The sequence below is a fragment of the Kogia breviceps genome, chromosome 1 (genome assembly GCF_026419965.1).
Source record: "Kogia breviceps isolate mKogBre1 chromosome 1, mKogBre1 haplotype 1, whole genome shotgun sequence".
Taxonomy (NCBI): domain Eukaryota; kingdom Metazoa; phylum Chordata; class Mammalia; order Artiodactyla; family Physeteridae; genus Kogia; species Kogia breviceps.
This window is the reverse complement of record NC_081310.1, coordinates 109,564,204-109,576,377: the sequence shown is the minus strand read 5'-3', so window position 1 is coordinate 109,576,377 and position 12,174 is coordinate 109,564,204.

Here is a 12,174-nt window from a genome sequence, read left to right as displayed (position 1 = left end):
TGCCACTAGGCTTTCATTTCAGGATCTTAGTTCCCGACCAGGGATCGAACCTGGCCCACAGCAGTGAAAGTGCCAAGTCCTAACCACTAGACCACCAGGGAACTTTCTTTACACACTTTTCTGACAGCACTACAATTGCTGGCTTATTTTTGACAGTGGATATAAGTATAAATCTCTTTTTCTGTTCAAAGACAGTGATGCTGAAAGCTCAGATTCTCTGTACACTGGTGTCAAATCGAATCTTGGAGACAGAGTTTTAGGTGAAATTGAAAAGGATAGCTTTATTACTTTGCCAGGCAAAGGAGGACACAGCAGATTTCTGTCTCAAAAAACTATGTGTCCCCACTTGCAGAGGATAGTGAGAAGTTTTACAGTAATGGTTCAAAGAGGGCGTGATCAGCTCATGGATATTCTTCTGCTGGGTTGGTGGTGAGGTAAGCAGGAGTCAGCATCATCAACCTTCAGGTTCCAACTGGTCTGGGGTCTACATGCTTGTGTTCAGCATACCATCATTAATTGTTTGCTTCTCCCACCTAGAGGAAGCTTTAGTATACGCAAAACAGTTCAAAGATATTGTTTTGTGTATGGGAAAACAGGAACTTGCCCCAAGGCAGCACTGTTGTTTCTCTTGACTTAATTTCTCCCTGGTCTCGAATCCCCTGCTTTCCCTAATTAGCAACCCTTGAATCTGACCATTGGAACTCCTGCAAGGTCATGGAGGCTGAGTGAAGGCTGTTTCCTGTAATCAAATAAATGCATGACACAGAAAGGCTTTGTGCCCAGGAGCCCCACAGGGCCCTGCTTGGTATCAACAGGCACCTAATCCAGTTGGCCATTTGAACAAATTGTATACTTATTGCAGGCTTGTGTCTATTCTAGTGCTTTGTGTATTTGAGTACCCATTTCATCTTCTAACTAGAATTTCTCTTTCCTCTAAAATACAAAGCCACTTCAGGTCACAATTCCAACCACCTTTTGTAGACTGTGGTTCCAATGTCACTTCAGTGCAAAATCTTTGATGGACTATTTGGGTCTCTCCCACATGAGCTCTACTACTGGCCAGCAGATGGTCTCTTGGTCCAGTTCTCCAGTCTTTGATATTCTAATGAGGGTCAGGTCTCTGCCTGTGCAACACAGGAGTAAGTGCAGGACTTCATACACAGCTCATGGGGTCTGCTTGCCCAGAACAACCCCCTCTCCACAGTCTCTCCAGTACTTTCTGGTTTTCTATTAGTCCCTTTTTCATTATTCCAGTCAGAAACTTGCAGTTTATTACCCCACTGACATGCTTTTCCATTGCTGCATTTGCATTTGTGATCAAGCAGCAGGAGAGCAGAGAAGAAAAACACTAACAGGGTTTCATGCCCCCTGTACCACCCCTTGGGGCTACAGTTCCACTGATCAGAGGAGGATTCCCTCCTTAAGAATTTTGGTTCCTAGGGAATCCTGCTGACAGGTCTGCTACTGCCACCACAAGATGGCTGTGGGCCTAGGGTGAGAGGGAAATGAGAAAAGGAAAGAATGGAAAAATGAGGGTTTTCTATGCTCCCTGAGCCAAAACTAGCTTGCTTTTTTTGGCTCTCTTCCTGTCTGTGCTCCGGTGGCCATGTCTGTGCTTCAGACTACATTGAGCTCAGGTTAGATCATACCAAAGTAAAACAAAAACAAAGGTATACTTACCTCAGGTTCTGAGTTCTGGTTTTTCTTCCCCTGCTACTTTTTACTTTTCAAATCCTCAAACAGTTGCTCTGGGCATTCTGTCTAGGTTTTATATCTGCAGTTGTTACGGGAAGGGCGACTACTTCTAGGGCTGAGAGTGGATTCTCATCTAACACTAGGAAATGAATTGTCCGAGGAGACACACATACTGACAAAGCAGAGAGCTCTGGAGCAGAGAGTAGCAGGGCAACGGAACCCAGGAGGACTGCTCTGTCAAGTGCCTAACAGTCTCAGAGGTTTATGGAGGTGGGGTTAGTCTTTTGGGTTGTCTCTGGCCAATCATCTTGCCTGTGCCTATATGTGGTCCAATTAAAGGCCCTTCCAGGCAGCGCACGAATCTTTTAGTCAAATGGTTTTCAGCGAGACATGTATGGGCTAGTTACTCCTCCCTGCTTTGGGCCCCTCCCGAGTTCTTCTGGTTGGCTGCAGCTGGTCAGTTCCGTGTTCCTTATCGGGACTTCCTGTTGTGAAATAATCCATGCAAGCTGGCCAGGGAAGGTGTTTTTAATCAATGGTTCCCTAACAACTCCCTCCCACCGAGATACTTCATACTCGATACTTCTTGGGAATTGGGGCGGAGGTCTCTTTCTTCTGTAACTATTTCCTCCTGGAAGTGGGTGCCATCCTGACTAGTAGAGTACAAGTCTCTCTCTACCTTATCTAAACTGAGGTATTTCATGTCTGAAGTCGGCTTCCACCCTTGTAGTAACAACAACTTAGTCTGAAAATGTTGGAGCCTGTCTGAGAGAAACATTGTGAGCAGCTGAAACAGAGAAGGGCCAAACAGGAGGTCCAACAGGATGGTCACCACTGGGTCCAGAAAAGAACACAAAATCCGGGGTGAGGGCTGCAGGGTGTGTGACTTTCTTCTGACTGGTTGGTGGTGATGTAACATGGTGGTGTTCCAGGAATCTTGTGCTCAGCCTGAAGTTACCATACTCCACCTACCTGGGTGGGGGCCTTAGTTTCTGCTGAAGAACTCAAAGATATTGTTATGTATATTCCTTGAGGGGGAACCAGGATACTGCCCCAAGGCTGCACTATTGTTTCTTGATTGCTAACCCCACCGCCACCCCCACCCCACCCCACCCCCCACCCCAGCTAGTTTCTGCATCCCCTCCATTCCCTGATTAGCTACTATTTGAATCTGCCCTTTGGAACTCAGGGAAAGTGAAGGAGGGTAAATAAAGCCTATTTCCTACAAACAAGAAATGGGGGACACCAGGGACTTCCTTGGCGGTCCAGTGGTTAAAACTCCATGCTTCCACTGCAGGGGGCATGGGTTCAATCCCTGATTTGGGAACTAAGATCCCTCATGCAGCATAGTGCAGCCAAAAACAAAAAAAGGGGGACACGGACAGGATTTGTACCCAGGAGCCCCACAGGGTCCCACTCAGTTTCAAGACCAGAAGAGGTGCTGAGGGTGAGGGAAGTCTGGACTGGGAATTCATGAGGAAGATGATTAATGTTATTTGTGGCTTCAATGGAGATCAGCTACAGTGGTGGGCACTGCTGTTTGTCCCACTGACTTTTCCAAGTTTCTTCCAGGGGTTTTCTTTTGGAGTAAGGTGGAGAAAGTCCATTTCACTTGTCTCTCCTATTGACTGTGTTAGGGAAGGGGCCTTCCGGTTATTTTCCTGGTGGCCTGATATCAGGGATCTGAGCACATTGTCACGATGCTCTTTTCCATTTGGGGATACTACACTTGTCCATTTCCCATCAAAATTGAGCAAGTGGAAGCCAAGAAGAGCTCATATGGATTATGTGGTGCCAAATAAATTTCTCCCTTACCCCAAAATGTAAAAAGAGCCTTACCTCCTCCTCATGATGAGCACCAATTACATCTGTCAAGATATTATTACTCATTTTGTCTGGGCATGTTATTTTGAGGAAGAGTTACTCCTTTATCAGTAATTCAGAATAATAGAGGAATAATGCAAAAATTAAGGGAATATGCTTCCTAATCAGAAAAGCAGATGTTCAGATGTCACTTTTGGAAAGTTTTTAACTTATCTGATGTGTTTATCATCTGTAAAGTGGGCATAAGTAGGGGATAGGTATTTGGATTACATAATAGGACCTATGGAACATACTTACCATAATGCCTGACACATACATGCTCTTGTGAAATGTTTTCTCTTATTATTATTTTCCATGATACATCATTAGGATAGCTATAGGTCTTTGTTTTCCTCAGAACACACAGACTATGTATGCTTACACAGTGCAATTAACAATAGTGGCCACTTTAACTTTGAAAATTATCCCAGTTTGGACACTAATATTTTATGCTCACCCTTTGTTGGCCTCCTGTACACTTGAGTCTACTTCCTTAACACTTCTAAAATCTGTCACCTACTTCCTATCCTCCTTTTCTTTGCTTTTGTAAAGTTTCTCAGAATTTTTTGCACAGATTACCACTATAGTCTTTTAGCTACTCCCAGTACCTCCAGTATTGCCCCTTTCATCCTGTCTCAACACTGACAGTAGAACAAACTTTCCAAGTTCAAACAAATTCATATCACTAAGATCATTCAAAGACTTTCCAAAGCCATCTTTATAAATATATATATGTATATATATATATATTTTTTAACATGGTAGATACAATTAATTATGATCTAAAACCTGTCTACATCTTTCTTCAACAGGCCAACACCTTGAAGCTCTGTTTTCTGGGCACAATGAAATAAAGGCATTTCTTTTTTCACTTAACATCAGTAATCCTTTCCCTAAATTAGGCAATATATGAAAATTCCAATTAGGGCTCCATTTCCCAATGAAAAAATTAATCAACATTTGCTTATCAAGCTAAAATCCATAACCAATTTCTGAAAAGTGTAATAAAACATATAACAGTTGTTAATGTTAGGATGCACAATGCTTAAAATATCTCCATTTTATTGCTAAAAATCAATATATTTGTTAACAAGCTGTTGACTTTTATGCAGTAACACATATTGTTTGTATGTCAGGCCATAAATGTTATCATTTACAATACAGCAAGGCAAAACCAAAACACAAATAAATGAATTTTTGCTAGACCAAAATACATTAAATATATTCGATAAAAAATCTAAGTGATTCCACAAAAATAACTTTTACTCCCAAATGAGAAAGAAAATTGAAGCATGAAAAATGTTGAGGAAGGAGACTTGAAGCAGACACAGTTTGTCACTGGCTGTGAAAGTTTATGATGCTGGGTTTTGTATGGACATATGTCTTCAATTGTCTTGATGTATTTGGTAGCAATTCCAACAAGTGGAAATGCTGGATTGTACGGTAACTTTAACAACTTTTGGAGGAAATATCAAGTGTTTTCCACAGGGGCTGTACCACTTTACATTCCTACCAGCAGTGGATTTAGGATTCCAATTTCTCCACATCTTTGTTAAAACTTGTTAATTTCCTTTTTCTTTTTAAAAAAATCACCTTCCTAGTGGGTATAAAGTGGTATTTCATTGTGGTTTTAAAACTCTTCCCTGATGACTAATGATGTTGAGTATCTTTTCAAGTACTTGTTAATTATTTGTGTATCTTCCTTGGAAAAAATGTCTCTTTAAGTAAGTCTTTTGCTCATTTTTAAATTGGGTTTTTGTCTTTTGTCTTGAGTTATAAGAATTGTTTATTTATAATTGGTAATAGCCCATTATCAATTATATGATTTGTAAATATTGCCTCCCCTTCTGAGGGTTACCTTTTCACTTTTTTGATGGTTCCCTTTGAGCCAAAAGTTTTTAATCTCAGTGAAGTTCAACTTATCTGTATTTTCTTTTGTTGCTTGTGCTTTGGATGTCATAATTAAGAAGTCCTTGTCTAGGGGCTTCCCTTCCCTGGTGGTGCAGTGGTTGAGAACCCGCCTGCCGATGCAGGGGACACGGGTTCGTGCCCCGGTCCGGGAAGATCCCACATGCCGTGGAGCGGCTGGGCCCGTGAGCCATGGCCGCTGAGCCAGTGCGTCCGGAGCCTGCGCTCCCCAACGGGAGGACCACAACAGTGAGAAGCCCACATATCGCAAAAAAAAAAAAAAAAAAAGGAGTCCTTGTCTAATCCAAAGTCATAAGACTTACACCTATTTTTCCTCCCAAGAGTCTTCTAGTTTCAGCTCTTATATTTAGGTCTTTGATTCACTTTGAGTTAACTTTTATATTTTGTGTGAAGTACGGTTCCAAATTCATTGTTTTGAATATGGATATCCAGTTGCCTCATGACTATTTGTTGGAAAGACTATTCTTTTCCCATTGAATGGTCTTGGCACTCTCATTGAAAATCAGTTGACCACAGATACATAGGTTTATAACAATATTACTCCTAATAGCCAAAAGGTGGAAGCAACACCAATGTCCATCAACTGATGAATGAATAAACATTGTATATCCATACATGTGATATTATACGGACATGGAATAATATTCAGCTTTAAAAATAAAGGAAATCCTGAACTTTGTGACTACGTGGATGAAACTAGAAGACATTATGCTAAGTGAAATAAACCAGACACAGAAAGACAAATATTGTATGATCTCTGTTATAAGAGGAATCTAAAATAGTCATATTCATAGAAGCATATAGTAAAATGGTGGTTGCCAGGGCCTGGGGATAAGGGGAAATGGGGAGAGATGATCAAATGATACAAAGTTTCCATTATGCAAGATGAATAAATTCTGGAGATCTAATGTAGAGCAGTATGAATATGGCTAACAATACTATAATTGTATACTTGAAATTTGCTAAATGTGTAGATCACATACACACAAAAAGGAATCGTCACTATGTGAGGTAATGGACATGTTAATTAGCTTGATTATGGGGATTATTTCACAAGGTATACGTATATCGAAACATCAAGTCTTACACCTTAAATATATACAATTTTTATTTGTCAATTATAGCTCAATAAAGATGGAAAAATACTTGCAAAGTACTTAGACCTCGCTACTAGCACATAACACAAACTCAACAAGCATTTTTTTTTCTTTTGCTAAAAGCCAATTTGTGCAATGAGAAGTTTGCTGTAAATCTTCTTTTGTCCATTTACAAGTTACAGTTCACTATGGTGCCACAGGTCCCTGCTCAGAATACCATCACTAAACATTAAATTAAATTAATGAAAGACGTCAGAGACAAAATGTCACATATTATAATGATTCCATTTATATGAACTATCCAGAATAGGCAAATACATAGAGACAGAAGCAGATCAGTAATTGTCAGAGACTGTAGGGAAGGAGATGGGAGTGGCTACTTAACGTGTTTTCATTTGGGGTGATAAAAAAGTTCTGGAACAAGATAGTGGTGATGGTTGCACAACATGGTGAATATACTTGGTCCACTGAATTGTACACTTTAAAATGGGTTAAATGGTACATCTTATATGTATTTTACCACAATAAAATAGCTAAATTCATTGGATTCCAATGGAAATCAACTTTACTAAAATAGTTATGAGACCACTAAAAATAAACCAAATTTTTGATGTAGAAAAAGGAATGAATGCAGATGTATGCTACAAAATGGGTGAACCTTAAAAACAAGCTAAAGTGAAAAAAGCCAGTCATAAAGAACCACAGAGTGTATGATTACATTTATATGAAACACACACACACACACACACACACACACACACACACACACACACACACACCACACATGCAAATCTATAGAGACAAAAAGTAAATCTGTTATTGCCTAGGGCTGGGGAGATGAGGGCTTAGGAGCTGGGGGCTAAGTGGTGTGGGTTTTCTTTTTGAGGTAGTGAAAATGTTCTAAAATTATGGTGATTAATGGTTGAACAACTTTGTGAATATAATAAAAATTATTGAATTGTATACCATAAGTGGGTTAATTGCATGATACATGAATTATAACTCCAAAAATTTTGTAAAAGAAAGTTTATGATGCTGAATAGTTGAGTGATGAAGGGAATATTTTAGACCAATTATCTGATTCAGAGGATCGATAGTCTCCACCATTTTGATGCACCTGAAAGAACTCTATCACAAAAAAGGTTGGTAAATCATCAGGGCACATGGTTGATGCTCTAGAATGAGAGAATTGCAAAATGCAGTTATGTTCATATTCCTGATTTTCTTTGTATGGTGCTGTAGTGTTTCTGTTTTAATCCCTTTTGTCATGCCCCTTGCTACCTTCTGTATGAATTTTATTTCAACTTTTAAAAAAACTTTTGTGACTTATTATACAACTCTAGGCAAAAACAAAAGCTAAATATGAAAGAAACAGTTGAAATATTCAAGACAATGACAGTACACAGTGACAGAGAATATCACAGACTGCATATGGGAGTGTGATTGCCTTTCTCAAGACTAGTAGCAGTGAAGATGTGCGTCCCCTGTTTATAGTCAATGTGGTTTTTAAAATATCTACACATGAATAGATATCTAACATTCTACCAATTATGTTTTAGAATATAACTGGCAATTTCCCACATATTATTTTGCTTTTGAGTTCATAAATATACATTTTTCTTATATGAGTTTTCACTAAGACCCTTTAACTGATAGATATAATTGTTTTATGAAATTAGTTATAAAATTAGTTATAAAATTAGCAGAACTATTTTAATGGGAAATCATGAAGAGGAGACAGTTCTGCCACAGAAAGCTGTATGTGTACTTCCCCAGATATATCCCAGTTTTCTTTGTCCCTATTTCTGTGAATAATCCTCTCTCTCCCCATATCACGATCTTTTACACCTGGAAAATATATTTCCATATTTCAAGACATATTTTATCTTCTGTACATACCTGAGACAAAAGTCCCCTGAGTTCTACAAGTCTGCCCAATCTGGGTTAGGTGTATATCCTACATTCTCATCTTTCCTCTGTAGTGGCTATGACAACACAGTACTTAGTTGTCTATTTATTTGTCTTTATTTCATATACTACTTAAATTCCCTGAGGGCAGGAACAATATCTAGCTCATTTCTGAATCCCTATGTCTAGCAGAGCACCTAGCACTTGGTAGCACTCAAAAACATTCAGGGAATGAAGAAAGGAAGGAAAGCAAACTGAGCAATTATCTATAACAAGCCTGTTGCTCAGGAGAGAAGCTAGAGCTGCTGATACATATTTATAAATCTTCTGTGTAGAGCAGGTAGTTGAAGCTTTATGAGTGGATGAGATCACTACGGGAGAATGTAAATAGCACTGGTTCTCAAATCTGGCTATACTTTAAAATTACCTACAGAGCTTTTAAAAAAATAAAAACACCCAGGATCTACCTGAGAAATTCTGAAGCAACATCTCTGTGGGGGGAGCCAGGCAATCCTGTTTTGTAAAATCTCCCCAGGTGATTGTAATGCAAAGTCAGAGTTAAGAAATACTGTACTGGTAGAGTTTAAAAACAATTTTTTTTTAAGATGTCACCTGAATGCAAAAGCCTTTAGAGTAAAAAAATATCTAAAGATCAGGATAAGAAAGAGTATAAACAATGAACAAAGGCATAAAAATTTTTTAAATCAAACAAGCAGATAAATAAATAAGAAACTGAGAAAAATGACTCAGAAAGGTAAGAGATCCAAAAGCTGTATGGTCACAGAAGCCCAGAGAGGAGAGTGTCCAAAAAGGAAGAATGGTGTATAAAGTGTAAAATGCCAGACAGATTCCCTGGACGTTAAAACCTAAAAAGCAGAGAGAAAGACAGACAAGAGTTAGGAGTTCAATGACAACTTTTATTAAAGATATTTAGGTGGTGGGATGCTAAGAAAGGAATCCAAATTATAGTGAGTTAAAGAATAAATTAAATGTAGCAACTACAAATTTCCAATAAACCATAAGAAATACTTATTATAAAGTATTTTCAAGGAATTAAGTCAATGTGTATTGTATTTTTTTAGGATATAGCCATTCATTATTCCATAATGTTCCTGTACAAATGTTCACAATAAAAACATATTGTAATATGATATAATCCTAAAAATATAATGTAATCCCCCAAATAGCATGAATCACCTTCTATGTAATCAGAAACTAATCTGCTTTATATTGTGTGTAGGTAAACAGTTCTAAAGCTGTGGGAACAAAGAGAAGGGAACTAACATGTTTCTTATTTTTCTACTGTGTAAGACAAAAAAGCTGCTTTGCATGTATTTTTATCAGATAAGGACTTATTTTGCTATTACCTCAACTGTAAATACCAGGATTTTCCTGATCAAGATATCTTGTTGCTATTACTGACTCCAAAACCAAGATAATGTAAGTAAGAAAGTGTAGTAAATTGTCAACTTCTAACTGATTAAAAAGTAATTACTATATAAGCCAAGATACAGGCTCTAAACGAATTTGTCTCCAGCAGAAAGAAGATACTATCAGATCCCAGTAAAACTCTATTCAAATAACTTTGAAAGCCTATTTTAAGGCACATGCAAATTACAATTGTTTAGGGTTAATACATTTTTTATTTGTGTACATTGCTTTGCACAAAGTTAGAAACTCAGAGTTTGGTTTCTAACTCAGAGTATGGTTGGATGAATTTATAGACTCAAGAATGATATAGATATGCATATTTTATAGCCCTATATTGTGGTTCCCAATCTTTTGATTTGGATGATATCTTTACTTATGTCACATATTAAAGGTACAATGCCTTCATTTATTGGTCTGCAGACAATGGAATGCTTATACTAGATTTTGTGAAATCCTTACCAAAACACTGGGTCCAGTGGCTCACAGATTGAGAAACTCTATGCCAGCAGCCAGTGGAATTTGTTTCACCCTGAAAACTAAATCTGTTGTCCCCAAAATAACGTTTTTGATGGACAAATATATGAATAAAACTTTGAGACCTTTAAGACTTGTATTTAAATTTAAGATTTTAACTATATACCATGCGTTTCTGAGTTTTCTAAGAGTAGTACAGCTGCAGATTTATGATTTTTCAACAAAATCAATCTTCTTCTTACTTCTATTTTGTCTCAGCTGCTTCGAATGAAAATTCAGTTATATGTAAACTATCCCTCTATGAAAACCAAGGAAGGATTAAATAAGTATAAGTAAAGAGTCTCAATTCCACAAACTAATTAGGTACCAGACACTTCTACTTGGCTTTGGGTTCTCCCTCTTGGGAAAAAAAAAAATCTCTCTCTCCCTCTCCCTCTCTTTCCCCCCATCCCCATCCATCCCTCTACAGACATCATTCCTTTGTTTACTCTCCCTTGCAGTATATCTCCTTGCTACTTTTTATTCATTTCTTCCCATTCTCTTTGATCTCACTCCAGTAGGACTGCAGTCTCTATTCATCTAAAACAAAGCTTCTCAAGGTCGTTGGTGGTTACAATGTGACTAAACTCAGTTTTCACCATATTCAACCCTTTAGTACAATTTAATGGTTCCATTCTCTTGACTCACTTTCTACAACTGGCTTCTGAGACACCACCCTGTCTCTTTCCCAGTCTCCTTTCTGATTCTCCATCCTCTTCCTCTATACCTCAGGATGTCCAGGTTTGGTATATCAAACTGCCTAATCAAAATTTCCCCAGATATTTAGCTTGCCTTAAAAAAATGTAACACGTTCAAAACCAACCTCTTGATCCTCCCCACCATTAATAAAAGAAGGTTTTTCTTAAAAAAAACTTTCCCTTACTTTAGGAGCTCAAGGCAAACCTCCTGATATCATCTGTGGTTTATCTGTTTCTCTCATACCTCACATCATATGCACCATCAAAATATATCCAGTATCTGATCCATCCTCACCAACTCTGAGATATTATTAGACTTCAACAATCATTTCTTGCTTCTATCATTGCATTATCTTCTTATTCTATATCTCTGCATTCACTTATTCCTTAAACTATTTTTAAATGTTTTTCATTTACTTAAATCCCTCCAAAATATTCTTATATCAAAGTAAAATCCAGTGTCTTTATAATTGCCTATAAAACCCTAAATGATCTGTTCCCCCATTCCACTTTATACCTTATATCCTTCTGCACTTTTCCTTGTTATCTGCTCCAACCATGCATTCTTTCCTCTGCTGGTATTTTCCCAATATACATGCATTCCATCCTGGTCCTAAATGTCCATCATTATTTTTGGATACTCAGCATATTTCTGTAATTTTTTCTCTCTCAGACATTGGCATCTAATGATGTGCTTTAACTGTCATCCAGATAACTGAATAGCATCAACCTCTCATCTTACCTCTTCATTCTTACCAGTTCTTACCAGCCCATTTGCTTGATAATGCCTTGGAAATATGAAGGTATAGAAATTATCAGCAATGCTTTTGGCAGTCATTATTTTTTCTTTCATATTTTCTTTGTATTTCTCTTCAATGGTTGCTTGACTCAACATCCTTGTGTCTGCTCTATACAATGAAAATACAAACTAAATTGAGAATAGAAAAAAAAATAATTAAAGCACTAAATCGTACAAATTACAAATCTGTTCCAAAATATACTTCCATTAAATAAGATACGCATTTCAGTAAGTGATCTAC